The sequence below is a fragment of the Podarcis vaucheri genome, assembly GCF_965113315.1.
Source record: "Podarcis vaucheri genome assembly, chromosome: 8".
NCBI lineage: Eukaryota > Metazoa > Chordata > Lepidosauria > Squamata > Lacertidae > Podarcis > Podarcis vaucheri.
The window spans coordinates 60,813,703-60,831,417 of NC_138766.1; the positions used below are offsets into that span (position 1 = coordinate 60,813,703).

Sequence of the window (17,715 nt, forward strand, 5' to 3'; positions counted from 1 at the left end):
CAGACTTTGTGGAGGGCCAGACTATATTGTTTTTTTGGGGGGAATTAACCAATTCCTATGCCCCACAAATAACACGGGCCTTAGATTGCCTACCCATGGTTTACATGGCCAGCTCAGAACAAGATGACCATTGTAACTCAAGTCCTGGTGCTTGTGACAGCCAGGACAAAAGACTACGGCTGGAGTGTTCTCATAGTTCACTGTGCCAGTTCCAGAATGGTGTAGCTCAGGGCCCCCAAATCAGGCCCCTTGGGGATCTGTCAGACTTTGGATCCCACAAAAGCAAAGCTTCCACCGCAGGTCTACCTCAAAACACCTGATTTCAAGACTTGCCATTGGTTACTGAAAGCACCTTTCTTGCCACTTGGGCAACCTCCATACACCACCTGCGGTGTTCTCTTTGCCAGTGGAGGCCAGCACTTAACACTATGCAACAAAATGGTTGCAGTAAATGGCATCAGGTAGCTCTTGTGAGACCATGAAAAAAGAAATGATTTATTCATCTGCTAAGGAATAAATCTCTCTGATCAATCCCATTTACGGTTCAATCAAAAATGTATGTTACAAAAATGAGCTCCTCAGCTGAAACATGCCCAAGAATGATACCAATAAAACATCACATGATACATTGTTGTGGGCTAGAACCTGCTTTGTCAATGTATGTCACAATAAAAGTATTAACCACAATCTAGAGAAAGTTAGTCACATGAAATCGTGCAGAACTCAAGATGACAAATTAATCAGTCATTACTAGGTCTCACTGATTTCAACATGAATACATTATACTATCTGTCTCTGGATCAGAGATTTTGTTCAGTGGTACCTTAAACAATCTGTTGTAGTAGGAAAAATATGAGTAAAACAGCTACCCTCCTCTGACATTTTGGTAATACTTTTGTATATGCTTTTTCTTCAGCATCAACATATTATGTGAGCATATGCTGATATTATATCTAACTGAAGTTTATGCCAAATATCAAATGTGCAGCATATTTAAGCCAAATTGCTATCTCTATGGAATAACACAATTTCACGCACATTACTTTATTAAAATCTATACTCACCTACCAAGTCAATGGATTAAACATAAAAGGTCCATTAAGGGAGAAGTATTTTCTTTCATGTTACAGACAATTTGGGGCGTATTGGGTAGGGAGCAGAATCTAAGAACGCTTTACATCTTCAGGAATATTGTATTCTGTTACTTAAGCCTGAACCATCACTTACATAAGATTTTGCACAGAAGATGCTACTATACCTCCTTCTTGAAATCTACAGGTCAAATCACACTAAGGCTGTTTTAATCTCTGGGTGCTTAAGAAGTTTCCTCTCCAGTATTTGCACATCCCTGTGGGACTAACATGCACCATTACTGGCTACAGTTCTCAGGATATCATTCAGAGGCATCTTGACAATGAAATATTAAACCTACTATCCAGGTTTTTCAGCCTGCAGTACATTCAAAGTATCAAATTTAATCTAGACAACAAGTCTCTTCTATAACCAATCCAAGATAGATCACTAGTCTACTATGCAACTAGCCTGGCCTTGCTAGATTATGTCTGTGCCAGCAATACTTCTCAAATTGTCTACAAAAGATACAGACTGTATCTAGACATAACAAACTATTATTTATCTATTACATGAACAAGTCCTGGGTTTGTTTACCACCACCCCTGCCCCTGTATCCTCCAGCAGTTGTGAGACGATTGGAAGCCTAGCATTATGTCCAAACCCTAAACTGTGGTTTATTTTATTATGATTTAATTAAGACATCTTAATAAATTATGGTTTGAACTTGTTTCAACAAACCATACAGTTTGTCTGGGTTTGGACACTACATTAACTTTTGGTTAGTTAAAAATGAAGCAAAAGCTTCTAATTGTATCCTCACAGCCATTATGGTGGAGAAGGGAGGCAAGAGCTGATGGGCCCAATAAATGCACATGCAGGAACTACAAGGATGTCATCACAAAAATCACTGATAACTCATCACTGAATAATCTAAATATCACTTTTCAATCCTCAGACTTCTCGACCTTTGTCTCTGGTATGGTTGATCACTCTCTCTTACTAACTTACTAAACAGGTTTAACTTAGTCATGATCATTCATCTTAATGGGTCTGCTCTAGGTAAAACTTAGTTGAATACCACACAAGGAGGATATTTGTTCATTCCAACTAAATTATGTCTTTCACATGCAACAACCTCAACTTCCTCTCTGATGGCTAGATGCTCATTATGCCAAGCACAACCCATGACTTGTGTAGCAGGTAAACCATTTTTTTGTGGAACATTCTGTACAATACACTGAATAGCCCCCACACCGTTGGCTTTCTATTTGAAACCAATTATTATTTATTGAGCTTCTTTACTATGGAATTTCGGATCTGTTAGGAGGGGTATAGTCTGCCTAAGCTTCACCCTGCTGGCTCACTCACATTATATTGTCACTTTGTTATCTGGGGCTTCCCTCTTGCTTGTAAACTGAGTGCCCTCCAAGCTCCCTTGCTAAAGTTATAGTCCTGGCTAGCCTCTCCCAGCTGTTACAACTCCAGCCAATCAAATCAGGAGGTTCTCCTTTGAAAAACAGAGAGTTGTGGCTCAACTACTGGGCTAAAAGAAATTCCAATGAACAAAAATTTGAAATGGGAGATTCAGGTCAATTTAGCCACCTTATAATGGTACAGTATGTCACAGGAACAGAAAATAGGTAACGAATTCATCAAATTTAAGATGAGGATATAGGCAGTTCAAGACCCCCTTGGAATGCAAGGGTCTGATTGATTGAAGTATATAAGTGAGTACAAAAGATTGATAAAATTAAATTACAGCTTTTCTTTACATTTTAAGGTCACAACAGTTGCAAAAGAACTATTAGTAGGCTCCAAAAGGGTAACTAGTACAAGGGCTTAAAACTTTCCTGTGGGATATTTCACAGCACCTTTCAATAGGAAGGTTCCTGTGCCAGATCATAAACTGCTTTTGATAATCCCCTCATATTCAAACTCTGTTTAGAAAGATATGGTGGAGAAGCACACTACATTTTGTAAACTATAGTCCTCAAGTCTACAGCTACACTCTAATGCAGGTGCTTCCATTGTGACACCCACAGGTACACAGGGATCCATAGAGATCTTCCCTGGTAACTGCAGGGTCCCCTCTGCCCAGATGAAATTAGGCTTGAAATAATTATTCTATTGTACCAATAAGAATAATAGATTGTTTTGTGTGTGGTGCCATGACAATTCCTCTAGTGTGAAAATATGTCCATGGACCAAGAAATGGTTGGCAACCCTGGCCTTAACATCTCAGACATCAAAATTATATATATCACACACACATACCATATTTTTCGCACCATAGGACGCACTGGACAATAGGACGCACTTTGTTTTAGAGGGGGGAGAACAAGAAAAAAAAATTCTCCCCCTCTCTGCCCGGCGCCCCTTCAGTGAAGCGGCAGGAGGCGCTGCACAGAGAGGGGGAGAACTTTCCCCCTCTTGTTTTCCCGCTCTAAAACAAGGTGCCGTTTAAGGTGCGTTCAGGCGGCTACCTTGGAAGCCTGGAGAGCGAGAGGGGTCGGTGTGCACTGACCCCTCTCACTCTCCAGGCTTCAGGTTCCTTTCGACCTGCTCTTTGGGGCAGGGGAAGCCCACCACCAGCCCCAAAGAGCAGGTCAGGGAGCAGCGGAAAGGCGCAGCGGAGAGGCTCCTGCCATGGCCGCGCGTCACCTCTCCAGCAGGGAGAGGGTTGCGGGGCTATGGCTTCTTTAGCCCCCCACGCGCGCTCTCCCGGCTGCAGAGGTGACGCGGGGCTGTAGAGGCTCCTGCCATAGCCGCGCGTCACCTCTCCAGCCGGGAGAGGGTCGCGGGGGGCTGCTTTAGCCCCGCGCGCGCTCTCCCGGCTAGAGAGGTGACGCGGGGCTGTAGAGGCTCCTGCCATAGCCGCGCGTCACCTCTCCAGCCGGGAGAGGGTCACGGGGCTATGGCGTCTTCGCTCCATAGGACGCACACACATTTCCCCTTCCTTTTTGAAGGGGAAAAAGTGCGTCCTATAGAGCGAAAAATACGGTAATTGCCTGATTTAAGAAGCCTGAATTTCTAGGCCAGTTCAGATGCAATGAACAAGGCACTGTGTTTATTTGCTCTCACTTCTTGCATACTCAGCTTTCCTTCCTCACTTTCCAATTTACTAACACCTTATGGTTTGTCTACAAATGAGAATTCTAGATCATTGTTTAAACTGGTTTTACAATTCTGCTTTGCCCAGTTAGGATGCTAACAGCAAACTAAGGTCTGAAACGAAACTGGGCGTGAGGGAGGAGAATGCGTGCAAGTGCAGAGCTCATTTACATAGCATAAAACCATGGTTAGGAGTTACAGCTGGACCAACTAAATGTGTGTGACCATACAAGAGGATTTCCATTACCCCAGATAGATATAGGTGTGATCAAAGTGGATACAATCTTTCCCTCACTGTCTTATGGTGCTCTGACCTCTGATTAAATGTTTAGTGCATTGTAGCCAACAAATCATTTTCATGTATGAGGCCAAAATTTCAGCAAAAAAATAAAAAAAATAAAAGATCAGCAGCTTTCTCAAAGAACAAAATGGATAGTTTATGGATACAATTACATAAAACTACATTTTCATTCATAAAATAGCTATTTTAATATGCATTATTTAAAGACAACTTACCAAGACTCAATGAGGCAGTCAAATCAATAGCACAGGTTATGTGTCTGAAAGGTTCAATATTCAGATACATCTCAAGCATGCTATAAAACAAAAACAAACAAACTGTAAATATTCTCTATTTACCACTGATTATGTCATTCATGCTAAAACAAAATAACTAGAGTATTCGGCATTCCCAGTTATTACAATTCCCTCAAGCATTTCTAAATAATTCTACTGTAACAATGTGGCTGTGTCCAGGCATCACACTAAAAAGTGTTTCAGCATTATGTGACTAAGTCTAGCCATCTTTAAGTTGTACATTTCCCTTCTGATGTCTTCGTCCTGCACCACTCAGAGGTGTCGTTCAGAAGCTTTCACTTCTACTTGCAGTTAACCATGACTTGTCATGTTGTCCAAACTGTGAATTGTGGTTAATATAAAATATTCTTGGTTTCAACAAGGCAGTTTATTTAAAAAAAACAAACCTTGAAAATTAACCATAGTTAGTTTTAATCACACCAGATGACACAAACTGCAGTTAAAAGAATGTGAAAGCAAAATGTTAACAACTACTAATCCTGGCTGTGCAAAAAGGGGAAGGAAGCCTGTACAACATCCGAACAAGACCCAAATGTTTGTTTAATGTACTCTATTTGCAGATAAGATGATCTAACCACAGAATTCTGCTGCTTGAAAATAGGGTTCAAGATACTCAACAATCTGCCCCCTCATTCTATCACACGGCTATACTGAATACAGTAAGCAAATGACTGAATATGCCACCCAAACCCTAGATATGTGCACTTAGAAACACGTCCTACTGTTGAAGTGAGTGAGCATGCACAGGATTGCAGGCCTGCCTCTGCTCAGAACATCTGAGTGACTCACCAAAACACAATGTTATTTATTCTGAAAAAGATAGAGACATCCTCCAGAATTCTGCAGTATTCAAATGCACACAGAGTTCTCACACAAGTAGGAATAAAGTAGGATGCAAGGACTGTTGAGCAGTCTCTACCTCCATAAGCTCACTGGGCTCCAGTCCTAGACTAAATGGTACCCGGGGAAAGAAACAGATTTGGTGTGCATTTCTGAATACCTTCTTTCAATGCATTTGTTGCCTGTTTAATAAATTTGATGCACCATTTGTAGACAACATTTATCATTGACAATAAAATTTGCAGGAAAGGAAAGGGAAAAAAATAAGCTCACTGGGCTGGGACATCTGCACTGATGTAAATTAAAGTAAGCTTTAGAGCAGAGGTGGGGAAGCTACTGCCCTCCAATGTTGCTGGTCTACAATTTCAACCATCCCTGACCATTTGGTCATGCTGGATGGAGTTGACACGGCTTAGAATCCAACAACATCTGGACAGTCACAAGTTCCGCCCATCTCTGCTTTAAAGAAAAAACTAGCAGTCTTACTGTATCATTTTACAGTCACTAAATAGATCAAAATCCCAGCACCCCCCCCAAAAAAAAAACACCTAGGCACAAACTTCACCATTACAGGACCAATTTACAACTTCACAAGTACAGTATGAAGTTTCAGAGCTAGAATTGAACATATTCACTTTTTAAGTTCTTGCAAATTCTCACACTAACTTTTTGTGAATAACTTCACAAATTAAACATAGAATTCCAACCCTTCTTCCCAAGAAAGGGTGTTACATTTCTTCAGTTTATGTAAACATACATTTTCTACAAATTTTCTACAAATTTAAACTATATTTATGCTATAGTGTATACATATTTTACACACACACACCCAAGTCAGTCCACCAACTCATTCTACACTGAAAGCTGAAAGGAGTAAGATGCAAGTATACTATTAGAAAAATATTTAGACCCTTGACAAGTTGCTAAATTGGACCATGAATATGTAGAATATATATTCCTACAAACTCCCAAATCCACACAAGTGATGGTTCTTCATGGTACGACTGTGAAGAATGAAATGTTTCTTTTTCAACCTCAATATCAAGTTATAAAGCACTAGCATGTGCATGGATGGGTTGGAGAAGAGAATTACAAAGATTTTAAGCACTTTTATTAAACACCTTGGGATTTTCCTACCCCTGGCTAAAGGTCTCCCTGCACAGCTTGATTTCTACATGTCATTTTCACCCACCACTGAAATGTCAACCTCATGTTTTTACTCAGACTTAAACCAGGCACTGTGAGGACCAGTCATGTATACTATTACACCCTCCACACTAACCATCACCATCCTGCATAAACAAGGAAATAAATTATTATTTTATTTCACAGCATTTATATGCTACCTCAATAAGGATATCTAGTATGGAACAGCAGGAAATAATTCTCTAGCACAGTACTGTCTATGAAAAAACACAGGAGAACGAATAGATGCAGAGGTAGATGGAGGCAACATGAACATCCTTATGGATTTTACACCCAAAAGGTATCAATACCACAGACTGCAAACTCTTGGCATAAGCTTCAAAGTAGAATGTCTGCATCCATGTCCCTCACAATGAATATGACTAACATTTGAAATCCTAGGATATGAAAGAAAGATTATGTGTTAATAGGATGCAGCCTTACCACAGTGATTTGTGCTCTGGTAACCTCCTGTTAGAACTACAGTAATGTGGTGTGTGTGTGCTGTATGCGTGGTTACATTTGAAGACAATCCCAAGAGGTTTAGTTAGTGCAGAATGCAGCTGCCAGTTCAGCTGGATGGAATCACAAACACCAATTCTAAAGGACTTACATTGACTGCATGTTCACTTCTAAGCCAAATTCAAGGTGATGGTCTATGAAGGAATGCCTTTCCCAGAACCAACCTGCTCTTGCCCCAATATCTTCAGAAGCAGCTCTTCTCTGCATACTACTGGTGGTGGTGGGTGTATATTACATTGTGATGCAAAAAAAAGAAGCAACAGATTTATTTGTGGTGGCCCTGGTATTGGAATGCCCTTGCTCTAGTTCTAGTAGTTTGCTTGGCACTGACACTATTATCATTTTGGTGCCGAATACAGACTCACCTGTTTGCCTGAGCATTTGCAATGTCAGTGGAACCTCGGGTTAAGAACTTAATTCGTTCTGGAGGTCCGTTCTTAACCTGAGGTACCACTTTAGCTAATGGGGCCTCCCACTGCCGCCACGCTGCTGCTACACGATTTCTGCTCTCATCCTGAAGCAAAATTCTTAACCCGAGGTACTTTTTCTGGGTTAGCGGAGTCTGTAACCTGAAGCGTCTGTAACCTGAAGCGTCTGTAACCCGAGGTACCACTGTATTGGTATATTTATTGTCCCAGGGTGAAGAGCCTGCTCCGAAGTGGTAGTCAACTAAGTTTTACTCAGCGCAAACACACTGAAATTAATGAACACAACTAAGCATAACAGGTTTACTCTGGGTAAAATTTGGTTTAAGATGTTTTCAAACTGCTATTGTTATTTACAGTTTATCATTTTATTTCAATATCAAGTTTGCTGTTTTTAGTTGACTTTTTGTTGTAAATTGTATGTTGCACTCCACCCTGGATAGGGCTTTGTACACCAAAGCCAGCACCTTGAATCTAGCCTGATAGCTAATTGGCAACCAGTGCAATTCTTCAGCACCAATGTAATATGATGTGACTATTTCATCCCAGTGAGCACTCAAGCCTCTGCATTTTGCACCAGCTGCAGTTTCCAGGGCAACCCCAAGGACAGTCCCACATAGAGCACATTGCAGTAATCCAATCTGGAAGTTACCAGCACCTGGACAACAGGCTATCCTTATCACGAAACGGCCTCAGCTGTCTTACTAAATCTGATAAAAAGCACTCCTAGATACTGAGGCCTAGAGAGATGGATCCAGGAGACCAAGACTGCTATGGAAGTGAGTGACTTTGCCCTCAAAAAGTGCCTTGCAAACAAACAGCAACAGTCTTCCGAAAGATGAAGAAGAGTTTGGATTTGATATCCCGCCTTTCACTCCCTTTAAGGAGTCTCAAAGCGGCTAACATTCTCCTTTCCCTTCCTCCCCCACAACAAACACTCTGTGAGGTAAGTGGGGCTGAGAGACTTCAAGAAGTGTGACTGGCCCAAGGTCACCCAGCAGCTGTATGTGGAGGAGCGGAGACGCGAACCCGGTTCCCCAGATTACGAGACTACCCCTCTTAACCACTACACCACACTGGCTCTCTGAGGTCTAAAATAGACCTCAGAGGTCTAAAATAGACCTCAGAAAATACAAAAAGGTTCAACTGGACAACTTGAAGATGCAACAGAATCAAAGAATTGGGCCTTCTTCATTGCCCTTATTGCCATGCAGAAAGACTCATGCAATAAATAAATAATTACAAGGATGGGGAACCTTTTCAAGCCTAAGGGCCACATTCCCTTCTGAACAACCTTCTGGGAGTCAATTGCCATTAGTGGACAGAGCCAAAGGCAAAAGTAAAGTGAATGCAAATTTTACATATGTACAGTAGCTTAGTTTTTCCAAACATCTCTTCTCTATCCTCCATCCAGGCAAACAAGAAACATCATTCAAGGACACATTCCAGCCACACAAAAACATTCAAGGGTGGTGTGGAGCAGGGTAATATGAGCCGTGTTAGTAATGCAGGAATATAAGCTAATCACTAAATGGCACCTTAAACTTAGGTTATGGGCACCACAATGGAATGTCTAAGCATCTTTTTTGTGGTGAAATTTATTTGCTTGGAAATAAGCCCCGTTGTGTCCAGTGGCGCTTTCTTATCCTCAAGTAAGTGCACCTAGGATTGCAGCTCACGTGGCAGCACAGACACCAAGTCTGCCGTCATGTGAGCCAGCTAATTCACACAGCAGTGCAGAAGCACAAGCTACATATCTTTTGTTGTGGTGCTGCCACAAGCTAGATGGAGAGGTCAGTCATCAACCTGGCATCCAGAGATCTCCACGACTGCAAAATGTACCTGGGACACTGGGAATTTTGAACACTGAGTATGCGGTATGGCCGGGAAGGGGGTGTGGCCCAGGGACAGTCTTAAGGGACAGATAGAGAGGATTATAGGGCCAAATTGTGCCCCACCCCGAGTTCCTCACTACTGAACTATTACTCTGCAGATAAACCATTGTTCCATTAGAGCAGTGATGGCCAAACTTGGCCCTCCAGCTATTTTGGGACTACAACTCTCATCATCCCTAGCTAACAGGACCAGTGGTCAGGGATGATGGGAACTGTAGTCCCAAAACCAAGTGTGGCCATTACTGCATTAGAGGAAATGAAATCCCATCGAGAAAAGACTATCTACTCAACTTCTGGATACAAGAATCACCTGCTAACAGGACCCACGTCACATCAAGATTCACCTTTAGCTTACTGGCCTCATGCCCTCTTTCAACCCATTATTACTTCCAGTCAGCAATGGAATTACACTGCTATCTTTCTCTTGCCTGGATACTTTATCAAAATAGTATCTGGTGGCCCTCTCACAAATTATGTGGTCAACACAGCAACAGCAACAGCTTCCTCCAAATAATCAGCAGTGGTTTTCACAGAGGAAGATGTATATTCAGTCCTCTACAGGAAACAGTTATTGCTGTTGTACAGGTGCACATCCTCCTTCATGCTGCTTGGTACAAAACAGTCCGTCCCCCCGGCCCCCAGTAGTTTTAGACCTCAGTTCATTCTGTGTCTTCCTCTGAAAAAGAAAACAACCTTCTTTTCTACAAGTCCCAGTTAAGAGTCAGGAGACCATGACTAGCAACCAATAGCGATCACAGCTGAAGAAACATATTAAAGAGCATACCCCTAACATTCAAATTAATCAGAGTTTTGCCACTGGCTTTGTTCTATGTTTTTATTTTGTTCATAGCCTCTTTATATCACCCATTAACAGAAAACTATCTAGACAGTGTGCAATTTTTAAAAACCCTCATAAGGTGTAAAAATGCAATACGAACATAAAAGTGAGTTAAAAAATCAGAATAAAACAAGCCACAATGAAAAAGCAGTCTAAACCATTAAAGGCAATCAACTGAAAATGAAATGTATTCAAATGTTGCTGAAAGGACAATGTAGCATTGGACCTCTTTGGGCAGCTCCTCTTTGGTGGGGGCATTCCACAATGAGGAACCGCCACGGAAAAGGCCCTCTCCTTAGAAGCCACCTGCCTCAGCCTTATCTGGCAACAGCATCTACAGAAAAGCTGCCGAAGATGATCTGAGGGTCCAGGTAGTACTTTGTTTATACTCACTAGATTTAATTATATGTAACAACATTACATTGTTGCCTTCAAGAGCAGCTTTTGCAGAACTGTTTTAGGGGAAGGAAGTTATCCAGAAAGGAGCAGAGCAAAAACTATGCTGCATGTAAGTGCATCTCTACAGCAAAGTTCATACTAAGTCCTAAGTGTTTATGTACTAAAACTTTCCAGGTTACATTCAAATATTTTTTTTAATAGAAAACAAGCACTGCACTAAACAACGCCTGCAGATTTGTATTTTCAGTAAATAAATACTACAGTGGTGCCTCGCAAGACGAAATTAATTCGTTCCGCGAGTTTTGTCGTCTTGCGATTTTTTTCGTCTTGCGAAGCACGGTGTCGGGAAAGTTTTGGGAAAGCTTCAAAAATCACCAAAGTCTTTAAAAACCTCAAAAAAGGCTACCACGCCGCATTCTATGAGTTGCTCCTCGAAGTCAAGTCACAACTGTATTAACGGTGTTAAGAAAAAAGAAACAAACTTGCAAGACGTTTCCGTCTTGCGAAGCCCAAGCCCATTGGGGAAATCGTCTTGCGAAGCAACTCAAAAAACCAAAAACCCTTTCGTCTAGCGAGTTTTTTGTCTTGCAAGGCATTCGTCTTGCGAGGTACCACTGTAATCTTATTTTGTTTTTGAAAATGTGAAACAAATTGACAGTATCACACTTGTTTTTACTCCCTATTCAAATTCCCAATTATATGTTTCACCATGTGATCTGATACACAAAGCGACTGACCCTCTAAGCTCAAGGAATGTTTGCATAATGTATATACCACTAACAAACAATTAATAATATAACTAATGTACAGATAAGACAAAGCCAATATGAATCAGCCTATTTCCCACATAGTCAGCATACGATACTACTAAGAACTTCACTTACATTACCTCACTGAAGGAGCAATGTTGTTTTAGAAGAATCAACACAGCACACACACCCTTACTAGCTTGCTACTTTAAGCTTCATTGTCCTTGCATCTTAAAGTCAAAGAACTCCTCTGTCAGATCAAAATCCCCAGGAGGAAAGAGAGCTCCATGCCCATCTGAAAGCACACAATAGAGCCACAGCTGACAATGCGCATCTTTCTACATATCTGCATATCTACAAGAGGTCCTTGCCTACCCCCATCACATTCCCTCTCACATTATAGAACTTGCTACTATCCAATATCATCAAACAGCATTTTTCATGGAATGAATAAAGAAAGGTGCAGTAGTGTGCTGCCTTTTATGCAGTGTGTTGTGTAATTGCAACAATGTGTAATTAAAATGCATGGTGTGGATCAGATCAGGGTAGTTTTTAATAACGTATGAACACACATATGCAATGCATGCACATACAGAACAAAAATGTTCTTTGTTTTCCCCCCGTTTAATACCCGGGAAGTAGTAAATGTGTCTTTGAAGATTAAAATCTGGATTTGCTACAGGTCATACACACACCATGAAGTCAGTTTATTACTATTACTAGAGCTTTCCTTTAAAATAAGCAAAAACAATGAAATGAAAAGAAAGAGCTTGTTACAAACACAATTAGATTTTAGGGTTTTGTTATGCTAAGTTGTCTTGAATACTATATGAAATAGAATTCACAAGCACAATCTCACACCAATTTATTCAATACACAAACTATTATTTAGAAATTATTTCAGAACTTTTCAACTTTCCTTGCAGAATCTTCACAGCTCAGCTTTTAAAAATCTAAGTTATGTAGCCTCCCTGCCTGAGTTTCATTTTTGCATAGAACGTCAGCTTATGCCAACATGTCAGTGACATCATCAAGAAAAGGACAGAGTGCAGAAGACTGTGGGCATTGTAGTAGCAGCTGTCTTTCTAAAGAACTTTGCTATTTCTATGGAGCGACCTGTACTTTTTTTTTTCTTTTCTTTTTTTACAGATGGGTGTGCTTACTATCATTTTGAAGTGAAATGCTGTGAGAGCCAACCGGGGCAGTTTAAATCTAACAAAAAAATCCCAAACCTTTAAACAGTGTTCAAGATGAACCCACTTTAAATTTATTGTATAAATTCAATTTAGTAAACTTGTCAGAGATACTGCCTTTAACAAATTCTTTCCAGCCAAACATGTTGCACCTATCATTATCCCATCACAAAAAGCATGATTAGCTCACCATGCTTTCAAGCCTTATGTCTCTTAACTATTCAAAATTTAAAACGATTGAGTAATGATTACAGTAAGTTCTAAAATATATTAATAGAAGCAGAAAATTCAAAGCAGAAAAAGATAACCACTCACATATCTAATCTCTTAAATACAGTATACAGAGGGGAACATAACTTAATAGAATTTTTAAAGAATTACAAAAATATTTATGATTCTGAAATTCTGTGATTTAAGATCTGTGCCTGAAACATTCTGACTTGTTATATAGAACACTACCTTTGAAAGCAAAGAGTACATAAGGGGCTAGTAAACCCAACAATGAGTTTTGAGGCACCTTAAACACAAACAAATTATTCTAACAGAAGTAACAGAATCCATTTCATGAGATGTATGTAGTACCTTCCTTTGGCAGGTTATATTTGCAGGGGCTCAGTGGAAGAAAAATGGTAAAAGGTGGCATTATGGTAACAAAAAGTCTGTGATAATTCAATTAGAGCAGAAACTTATTTAAAACAAGAACAATGACTTCACAAATGTAGCAATCTCTGATAACACAGCCATCTTAGTATTACTAAGTAAATTAACATCAGAGGGACAAAAATTCAGGCCCAAATGAACAGCACCTAACTTCCTTATAAATTATAATTCAGATGATTTATACTTGTCTCTTTTGGGGGAAAAATAGAGCCATGTAGCTAATACACAATCACCCACCCAACAAGGTCAATAATCTGTTGAAGGCTCCTCAACTGGGCAAAGGGAAATCTATCCTTGCCTTTGACTTCAATCCATGTATGTTAACTCAGAAGTCCCTCGAATTTCAGTGAAATTTACTTCCTGATAAAAGTTCATAGCATTGCAGTATAACAGTGGTACTAAGAAGCCCTGTTGAATTCAATGTGACTCCCATGTAAGTAGAGTTAGGACTGCAGCCTTGATCTACAAAGACACAGGTGGTAAGGGATAAGCTGAATTCAGTATAGTGATATTCACTATAATCAATACAACTGCATTTAAAACGAGTTGAACAAGAATATCGCCACCTGATTATGTTTCTCTCTATTGAGTGATATTTTCTCACTTTTTCTATTATGAATTCTGCAACTGTGTTAAAAAAAATTGCATAAGATAAAAGTGATTATTCTCTTCTACTAATTTATCAATAGTCTCATATGCTATATGGGATTTTACCACTGACCAAATCTGAGGTGTTACATCTGATGTCCAACATAAATATTCAGTAAGAGGACCATGAATAGTTTTATCCTACTGAAATTATAAATGAGTGTCTAAAACCATACTTATTTAACCTATATATCCTTCCTTTTATTTGAAAATCTAAATGCAGCTAAACCAAAATTATAAGATCTATAGTATGTAATTATATTGCAATGTTAGGCCTACTAAGAGTAGAACAAATGAAATTAAAGAATGCAACTTAATCATGCCCACTAACTTCAATGGGCTTACAGTGGTACCTCGGGATGCGAACAGGATCCGTTCCGGAGCCCCATTTGCATCCTGAACAGAACATAAGATGCGACAGCGCATCTGTGCATGCTGAGTTTCACCGCTTCCGCGCTCCATTACTTCTGGGTCGCCGCAGAGTGCAACCCGAAAATACTTATCCTGAAGTGTATTTATCCTGAGGTATGACTAAAATATTGAGTATAACTGGATACAACCCATAATCCTGCAAAAGAACTGTAATTTGAGTGTTAAAATTTGAGAAATGGCTGTTAACAAATTGGTTTGTCTATGGCGTAGATATGTCTGAAGGGTCTTATTATTATTATTATTAATTTTTTAAACTGCCCTTCATCCAAAGATCACAGGACAGCTCACAACCCAGCAATTCTGTATGAAAAAGGTCATGTCCAAAAGGAACATCTCTGAAGTGGACAGCTGAGAAACCAGTGTTTCCCAAGACTCTAGCTATCAAAACATTTCTCATGGAAAGGAGCTGTTATGTGATTAACAGGCAAAGAAGCCAGGTACATTTCCTTTAATTTTTCTTGCCACCTTGCACACACATTTCATGCATATTTCATACATCAGTATCAGCTCCGAATGAGCACCAGGTTGATTACAGAACATATCAAGTATGGTGCAGAAGAAAACACAGATGACAGGGGAAGAAAAGTCAAAGTTGCCAAGACAACCAATATCCCTGGATACCTTTGCAACAGTACTGTTGTGGGCAGGAGCCACGACTACAAGAGCTTCTGCTCCTAAGAAAAGAAAAGAAAACGCCATCACTGTGCAAGAGATGAAATCTCTGGCGTCGCCAGTTAAAAAGCTGGGGCAGGATTCTCGGGGAAGGCGGAGAAGACATGTGGGGGGAGAAATAAGAGCATGCTGCCTGCGTCGGATACACACTCGCAGCCTCCCCTTACACAAGGGTAGCAGCTCAGGGAGCAGGTGGAGAGGGGATTAGACGCACAGCTACACGGCGGAAGGGGGAGGGAGGAGGACAAGGCCATTCTCCATGTACAAAGCGGGAGGGGGAGCAGAAATGCGCGCCTCTCTCCCAGCCCCACATTCAACAAGAAGAGTCCCCCGCAGAAAGGAAGGGGGAGAGGCCCGCCGCCGCCCCCCCCCACCACCGCCACCCTCCCATTCATAGCCACGCACTCGGCGGCGTCAGGCTGCGACGCTGGGTCCCCGGGGACTGAGGCGCGTAGCAACCCCAACACCCAGAAGCCCGCGACTAGGCCTCCGCCCTGAGAGGCCGGCACCAGCCGAGCGAGTCCCGCACGAGCACCAAGGCGCCGCTGGGGCCGCCGCCGCCAGGGTCCCCTCCCCCCACCCAGCCAGGCGCACGGCAGCGGCAATGCGGCTCCCTAGGCTGCGCTCTCACCCAGCGGCGGGCAGGGCCTAGTCGGGTCCCCCGGGAAGGGGGGACTTCGAGGGCCGCGCGCGCACACAAAAGTTGGGAGAAGTTAAAAAGCCCGTCGCTAGCGGCCGCGGAGGAGGGAGAAAGAGAGAGGAGGCGACACCGCCGTCCCGTCACTCCACCCACCCACCCACCCCAAATCTCGATTCCTTCCGAGGCGATGGTCAGGCAGGCGCTCCGCGCAACTCACTCTCTTCCCTCGGTCGGAGCAATCGTTTTTCTCCACAGAAAAAACGATTGGGGTCTTGCCACACAGTTCTCCCCCGCTCCGAAGAAGAAGCCGCACAGCATTCTCGCCTGGAGAAAAGGAGAGACGGTCCCTCTCCCGTCTCTCCCCCCCGCCACCCCCCATTGTCAGCCACGCAGCTGCCACCCCTTCAGTCCTTTCTATCGAGGAACGACCCTCCTCCATGCCGAGGAGAGAGGAGGGGGAAGCAAGTCCGCCTTCTCCATTAACACCCCCCTTCCACTTCGCTGCGAGAACCCCGCTTTCCCCTTCAGACAGCTCTGCTCTTCTCCCACCCATTTAGCCAAGGCGCCCCCTTTCCTTCACAAGAAATCGGGGGGGGGGTCGGGGGGGTGTGGGTGAAAACCCCCAACTTCAATTGTATTGTTACCCCCCTTTTTTTACTTTCATCTCCATGCAGATTTCGGGGTGCGACAGAAAACAGGAGGTGCAGCCACACACCCGCCGCCGCCGCCGCCACTCATAAAAGAACACCAGACACCTCTCTCGCTCTTCGTCTCGGGAGAGAATAAAACCTCCACAACTTGCCTCTTTTTTTGCGGGGAGGGGGGTGATGGGGGGGCAAGAAAAGTCTCGCGGACACCCCCCCTTTTTCCCTCCCTCGCCCCCGGAGTTCTCAAGGCAGCGGCTCCAGACACTAAGCAGCCATCCCCAGCAGCGCGCCACACAACCAGGGTTATTATACAACACACACACACACAACCGGGGAGGGACCCCCTCGGCCAGCCCCTTCCCCAGCCTATCCCGCCGCGAAAAGGACCCCGCGGCGAGGGGGGCGAGGGTGCCTTCCCCTTACCGAGGTCAGCAATGTCTCCGGCTGCCGTCGCCCAGGCTGCTGCCAGCGCTGACCTTCGCTTTGTAAGAGGAAGCTGGAGCTGCTGAGTCCTCCGCGGCCGCCATGTTCCCGTTTTAATCACTGGCTGCTTGTTTATTTCAATGGGGACCCTCCCACAGCTCACTCTCCTCCTCCTCCTCTCCGCAAAGCTACCCAGAGAGAGGAGGGACTGGGAGGGCCGAGGAGACGGAGAGGGAGAGCAGGGCCGCCGCCGCCGCCGCCACTCCCTTGCCTTCGCCAGGCGCAAAAGTGGCCTCGGAGGCGAGTCCTTTCGCTCGGCAGGGAGGCAGGGCGCGCACACACACCAAGGCACGCACCCGCGCCACTGCTTACTACCGGTGTGCGGGAGCGGAGAGGAAACTTCCTTCGCCGCCTGCGAGGCTGCGTTCTCGCCCTGGAGCCGAAGACAAATGAGCTCGGCCGAGCGTCAGCTTGCAAGGGGGTGGGGTGGCGGCTGGGGGAAGCAGCCTTGCTAACCCAGCGCAGGATTTGGAAATGTTGCCATTGTGCCATTAACAGAGAGGGAGAAGGAATCGCTCGAATCTGATTTCTTTTGTTGTCCAAAGGAAAGGAAGCATCCGTGCGCCACCTACGCTAGCGATTATTAATATTAGTAGTAGTAGTGTAGTAGTATTAATGTAGGTCTGACGATGGAATGCTTTGGCAGCTATAGAACAAGGGGGTGCATCGTACAAATCTGTAAAAACTCATAGAGTAATATGCCCA

General features: G+C 43.1%; 1 protein-coding gene across 11 annotated transcripts in view; it reads right to left on the reverse strand.

The window, feature by feature from the left end:
• Positions 1-17,353, reverse strand: part of NCOA2 (nuclear receptor coactivator 2) — a 128,079-nt gene extending 110,726 nt beyond the window's left edge. For 2 of the 11 annotated variants that reach the window (XM_082233732.1, XM_082233735.1), the window contains exons 1-2: positions 16,951-17,352; positions 4,702-4,781 (exon numbers count right to left, since the gene is read on the reverse strand). The gene's annotated coding sequence lies outside the window, so the exon portion shown is untranslated. Of the gene's footprint in view, positions 1-4,701; positions 4,782-11,775; positions 11,897-15,189; positions 15,435-16,950 lie in introns of those variants that run through there. The other 9 variants (XM_082233734.1, XM_082233742.1, XM_082233736.1 and 6 more) reach the window with 7 other exon arrangements.
• Between the last annotated feature and the right edge of the window lie 362 nt (positions 17,354-17,715).